Here is a 5,581-nt window from a genome sequence, read left to right on the forward strand (position 1 = left end):
AGTAGTTTCATGGAAAGGGGGATAAGAAAAGCTCAGTAGGCTACGGTCAGTCTGACTCAGACTGCTGAGGCCAAAGCCCTCCCAGCAAATACATCTGCCTAAGAAGCAGAGTCACTCATGCTTTACAACTGGCAAAGGGTCTCAAAATTAAGATGTATACTGACTCTAAATATGACTTCCTAATTCTACACCCCCACGGAACAATTTGGAAGGAAAGGGGATTACAATCAAGCCCATAATAACTCCCCAATCAAATATGGGCCCTAAATGACTACTCTTCTTGAGGCTGTACACCTACCCAAGGAAGTAGCTGTAATTCACTTCAAAGGACAGTAAAAAGATATGACCTTAGGATCTAAAGGAAACAATTTGGCAGGCTGTGCAGCCAAGCAGGCAGCACAAAATAAACAAATACGAAGTCTTACACTAGTCTATACACTAGCGTTAATAATGAGAGGAAAATATTTATTATCCCCCCCTCACCCCAAATAATCAATGGAAGGTAATATAGGGTTTGCACAAGGCTACTTTAGTAAAAAGGCTACTGAGGTGACAAAATCCTTGCTAAAAGAAATTATCCCTAGATTTGGACTGCCTTCATCCCCACAAAGTGACAAAGGACTGTCTTTTATTGCACAAATAATTCAGGAAATAGCTTGGGCCTTAAAGAAATTAATTACTATTTACATTTAGTCTGGTGTCCACAGTGCTCTGGAAAGGTAACCCTCCAAAACCAAATGGCCCTTGATATCCTGACTGAAGTTCAAGGAGGCCCGGAATTAGATGACGACTCCTGAGGGGACTGGATGGCTATGTGGGTCTAACTTGTGTCCATGGCTTAGCCCAGGCTGGATAGGCCACTGTACTTTGGGTTTTGCCTGGATACATGGATGCATTATTAAAACCATTACCAACCCAGCCAAACTTCCAAATTTAAAGCAATGATGGACAGGTTCTGTGTCTTATCGGTATGACCACCTAGCATCCATCTTTGTTCCCTCCTGGGACTGGAGGATGTTGCTTGGCACATGGAAGCTCTATAAATACACAGTCAAAGCCCTAAATGACACTCGAAATAGCATTTCCCTATTAAACACTGAAGGAATACAAATGCATAAAGCAATTTTAAATTTTTTTTTTCAACGTTTATTTATTTTTGGGACAGAGAGAGACAGACCATGAACGGGGGAGGGGCAGAGAGAGAGGGAGACACAGAATCGGAAACAGGCTTCAGGCTCTGAGCCATCAGCCCAGAGCCTGACGCGGGGCTCGAACTCACGGACCGCGAGATCGTGACCTGGCTGAAGTCGGACGCTTAACCGACTGCGCCACCCAGGCGCCCCAGCAATTTTAAAAATGAAATGGCATTAGACATTTTACCTGCTGCACAAGGTGTAACATGTGCTATCATTAAGTACAGAATGCTGTGTATACGTTCCAGGTCACCATAAAAATGTTTCTGGGTTTCTAACTGATATAAATACTCACATTGCTGCTCTAAAACATCCCTCCCTTTCCTTTAATGATTGGTCAAACTCCTGGACTGGAAGAGGATTTTTGTCAACTACCAAAGGACTCTTATTTGAGCTTCATTTTCGTTTTGTTATTCTAATCGTGTTTTGTTGTTTTCTCCCATGTCTCTCTACTTGGTGCCTAGACTCCTTCACCGCCATAACTTCAAGCTGACAGATGATCCTTTGCATTCAGGAAGATCCATACATGAGATCTCCCTTGGACTCAGCTGTCCTATATATATAAGTCCCCAACTGATCAATGTTGACCCATAGGTAGGGACATCTCTATGCCCCTCATTCAGTAGGAAGACGTTACAGAAGATGAGACCTTCCACCCTCAGCAGCCATAAAGATTTGAGGGTCAAAATTATTCAGGGGGAAATGATGTGGGAAACAAAGGCACAAGAAAATAAATTTCCATACTGCCTATAGCCCATTCACAAGTCCTTGAAACACAGAGAGTGACATTCCTCTAGGAATTTAGCTGCCTGGATGATGACTCTTCACTAAGGACAAAAGGCAATCTTAACCCAACCCTCCAGGATCCTGTAAGTCTATTTTAACATATAAAAATTCCTGTGGACACTTCTTTTATCTCTACCCCCTCCCCACCCATCCCAAGATATATGTTGGCAATCATCTTCTAAGCATCTGGCCCACTGATATACATCTGAAGGGTCTTGTGACTGAGTTTTTACCAAACAGTAATAAATGACCTTTTCTTAACAATAGATAGTCCCCTCAGGATCCTGGAAACCTTGCTTCCAAAATTCCTTAGACTTACACTATCCCTAACCGCCTCCCAACTTGAAGGTACATAATTAGTCACCTGTCATAACCCCAGTGCAGCCCTCTCTGCCTATGGTCCCTGTGCTTTAATAAAACCACCTTTTTGCACCAAAGACATCTCAAGAATTCTTTCTTGGCCATGGGCTCCAAACCCCAAATTTTCCACATCTCTGAGGTGGGGATTATTACTTTAGGTACCCGGAGGCCAGAAATACAAGGAAACAACGTCCCCATCCTTGAAATGCCTTCCAGGCACTAGCTGCTGAACATTCAACCTCTTCACTACGTAAATGTGGTTTTCATGGTTGCTTGCATTTACAAATGTCAGAGGGGGAAAAAAAATCTGACTCACACTTCCCAAAAACAGGCTTGCCTCTATTCAAAACAGTTCGCCCAACTCACAGATTTATTTATTTATTTATTTATTTACTTATTTATTTACTTATTTATTTATTTCACAGGTATAAGCACATAGCAAGCTTTCTGGGCTTCTAGACAAGGGTGGGAAGTAAATGTTAAACTACAGAGTTTCCTTTGGGCACTGGACAGAGGAAGCTGCCCTGAAGTAACTGACTGTCATTGTTAGGGCTCACCATCAATCAGAACCTTCCAGCTCTTTCTTTCCCTGCTGATAGTGTTCTCGCAACCATGGTGAACCTTCCTAAAACCCACCAGACTTTCTGCAAGAAGTGTGGCAAGCACCAATCCTGCAAAGTGACACAGCACAAGAAAGGCAAAGATTCTCTTTATGCCCAGGGAAAGTGGTGTTATGACAGGAAGCAGAGTGGCTATGGTGGGCAAACGAAACTGACTTTCTGGAAAAAGGCTAAAACTACAAAGAAGATTGTTCTGAGGCTTGAATGTGTTGGTACCAACTGCAGATAAGAGAATGCTGGCTATTATGAGATGCAAGCATTTTGAACTGGGAGGAGATAAGAAAAGAAAGGGCCAACTGATCCAGTTCTAAGCTTCATATTTTATTACATTATGAAGATAATAAGATCTTGAGGTTATGTTCCAAACAAGAAAAGGCGGGGGGGGGGGGGGAGGGGAGGGGGCGCCTAGGTGACTCAGTAGATTAAGCATCTGACTCTTGATTTCAGCTCAGGTCATGATCTCATGGTTTGTGGGATTCTCTTTCTGCCCCTCCCCTCTTACACGCATGGGTGCTCTCTCTCTCTAAAAATAAGTTAAAAAAAACAAAAACAAAAACTCAGACCCTTCCAGGAACTGATTCTTGGGGCCAAGAATAGGAGTAAGCTCTTCACAGGGTGGTGTGTGTTGACCCATGGACAGGTACCCTGCTTCATAGCTCTGTGGGACAGAGGGAGTCAGCACCCTGACTGGCTGCAGGAACAGGGCTGGGAAGCTAGCATCTGGGTCCCACGACTGGATCTGTGTTGTGCATGACCCTGGGCAAGTGGTTTCTTTTCCCAGGTTCAGTTTTCTCCCGCGTGAAGTGGGCGGGTTGGGAAGCTGGTCTTTGCCAGTTCTGCCATCCAACAGGTGCTGAGCGTTGCTGGGAATCCAGGGCGAGGCTCAGGAGCAAGATCTCAGAAGGGGATTCCATGGCAGGATCTCTCCTACTCGGGATCAGAGCCATAAATTGGCTCTTCCATAGCAGACACATTTCTTCAGCATCCCCTCCACTCAGACTTTCTCCTTCTAGGTGGCCTTCCACAGCCTTCCGTGCAGGATAGGAGCCTTCCTCCACACCTCCCTCTTTCCCGACCTCCTTTGCAAGCTCCCAGCAGGCCTGCGGCTCCTCCTCTTCCTCCCCGGAAGCAACGTGCCCTGCGTGCGCCCACCTTCCGGCCCAGCGGGAGCTCCAGCGGGCGCCCCTCCCCCCACCGTACGGACCCACACCTTCCCACACCTTAGTTACCTGGACAGATGCCTGCAAGCGTAGTCAGGAATCCTGCCCCTGACGTCGGCCTCCAGCTCTCAGCGGAGGGCGTGGCGACGGCGGGGAGGCAGGAGGGGGAAAGGCACCAGCCAGCAGCCGTGCCAGCGCTGCTCAAGTTTCACTTTTAGTCTGTGGGTCTGCTCCCCCGCCCCGCGCGAGCTTTCCCGGGATAAGTAGCGTTAGCGGGCAGGGAAGAGCTCGGCGCTGCACGGTAAGAGCAGGCTGCACGGTAAGGGCAGGCTGCACGGCCCTGGGCGCGGGGCGGGGCGGGGCGCGGGGCGGGGCCTGTCCGGGGCCGGGGCCCTCCTTCGCCTCTGCCTCCGCCTCCAGCTGCCGCCGCCTCCGCCTCGGCCGCCTCCTCCCCGAGGTGTTGTTGCAAATCCTTCTTCCTTCCCCACCACCTTCCGCTGGAGGGCGCCCGGGGAACCCCCGGCCCTTCTCCGGCGAGAGGGCTTCCGGGGAGGCAGGAGCGCGGAGCTTGGAGCGCGCGCATAGCCCCGGCCCACGGTGCGCAAGTGCCGGCCGCGGCGCAAGCACTGGATGCACGCACGGCGGAGGGGACCCCGAGCTTTCCGGAAGTCTGGGTCTGGGCGGGGTTGGAGCCCTTCCCTGAGTGCCCCTGCACACCCTGCCTTGGGTTTCCTGTGCGTCCTGGGGGCGGGTCACACACAGCCACTTGGAGCTCTCCTGGTACAAAGAGCCTGGGAAGCTAGTCGTTCGAGCCCCGGAGAGGAGGAGGGCCTCCCCAGAGTCACTCACTAGAGGCCGAGCCATAATTGACATAGATGGTTTCCAAGTGCTGTTTCCTTTTCTCCAAGCATTTCTCTAGTACCCACTGTGTGCCAAGCGCTGTGCTGGGTGTGGGGTCAGAGAGGCCGGTGGGGCCCAGTCCCAGCCCTTAAGGACCGCTCAGTCAACTGAGGTGCTTAACCTGATCCAAGATAAATCGGGGGGAACGAATTGGATAAAGGTGTTTTGGCTTTGTTTGTTTTGTTTTGTTTTGTTTTTTTGTTTATTATTTTTGAGAGAGAGGGGTGATCTCAAGCGTGGCTCTGCGCTGACAGTAGCAAGCCCAGTGTGGGCCTTGAACTTACCTGAGCCGAACTCCCATGCTCAACTGACTGAGCCATTCAGGTGCCCCTTTTCCTTCCCTCTTAAAGCCCCCCATCTCACAGAAGTCATTAGTATTGTATTGCCTTCATAGCACTTTTTTATGTGGTAGGTGAATTTTACAATTGTTTTTATTACTTAGCTCCCGGTTGCTGTGGGAGAGATGGGTCACAAGAATTAGTCTTGTTTTGCAGAATGTGGGCAAGAGTTCAGGGGTGAAGAGCTTTCCCATGGGGTGCTCGGCTTTAACTGACAGAATGAG

General features: G+C 49.0%; 1 pseudogene; it reads left to right on the plus strand.

The window, feature by feature from the left end:
- The first annotated feature begins 2,951 nt into the window (after positions 1-2,951).
- LOC124510811 (60S ribosomal protein L36a-like) lies at positions 2,952-3,270 on the plus strand (annotated as a pseudogene).
- Positions 3,271-5,581: the final 2,311 nt, after the last annotated feature.

This window comes from Lynx rufus, unplaced genomic scaffold (genome assembly GCF_022079265.1).
Source record: "Lynx rufus isolate CCGP_SWC_20201006 ecotype Redwood Valley unplaced genomic scaffold, mLynRuf1.p SCAF_16, whole genome shotgun sequence".
Lineage (NCBI taxonomy): Eukaryota > Metazoa > Chordata > Mammalia > Carnivora > Felidae > Lynx > Lynx rufus.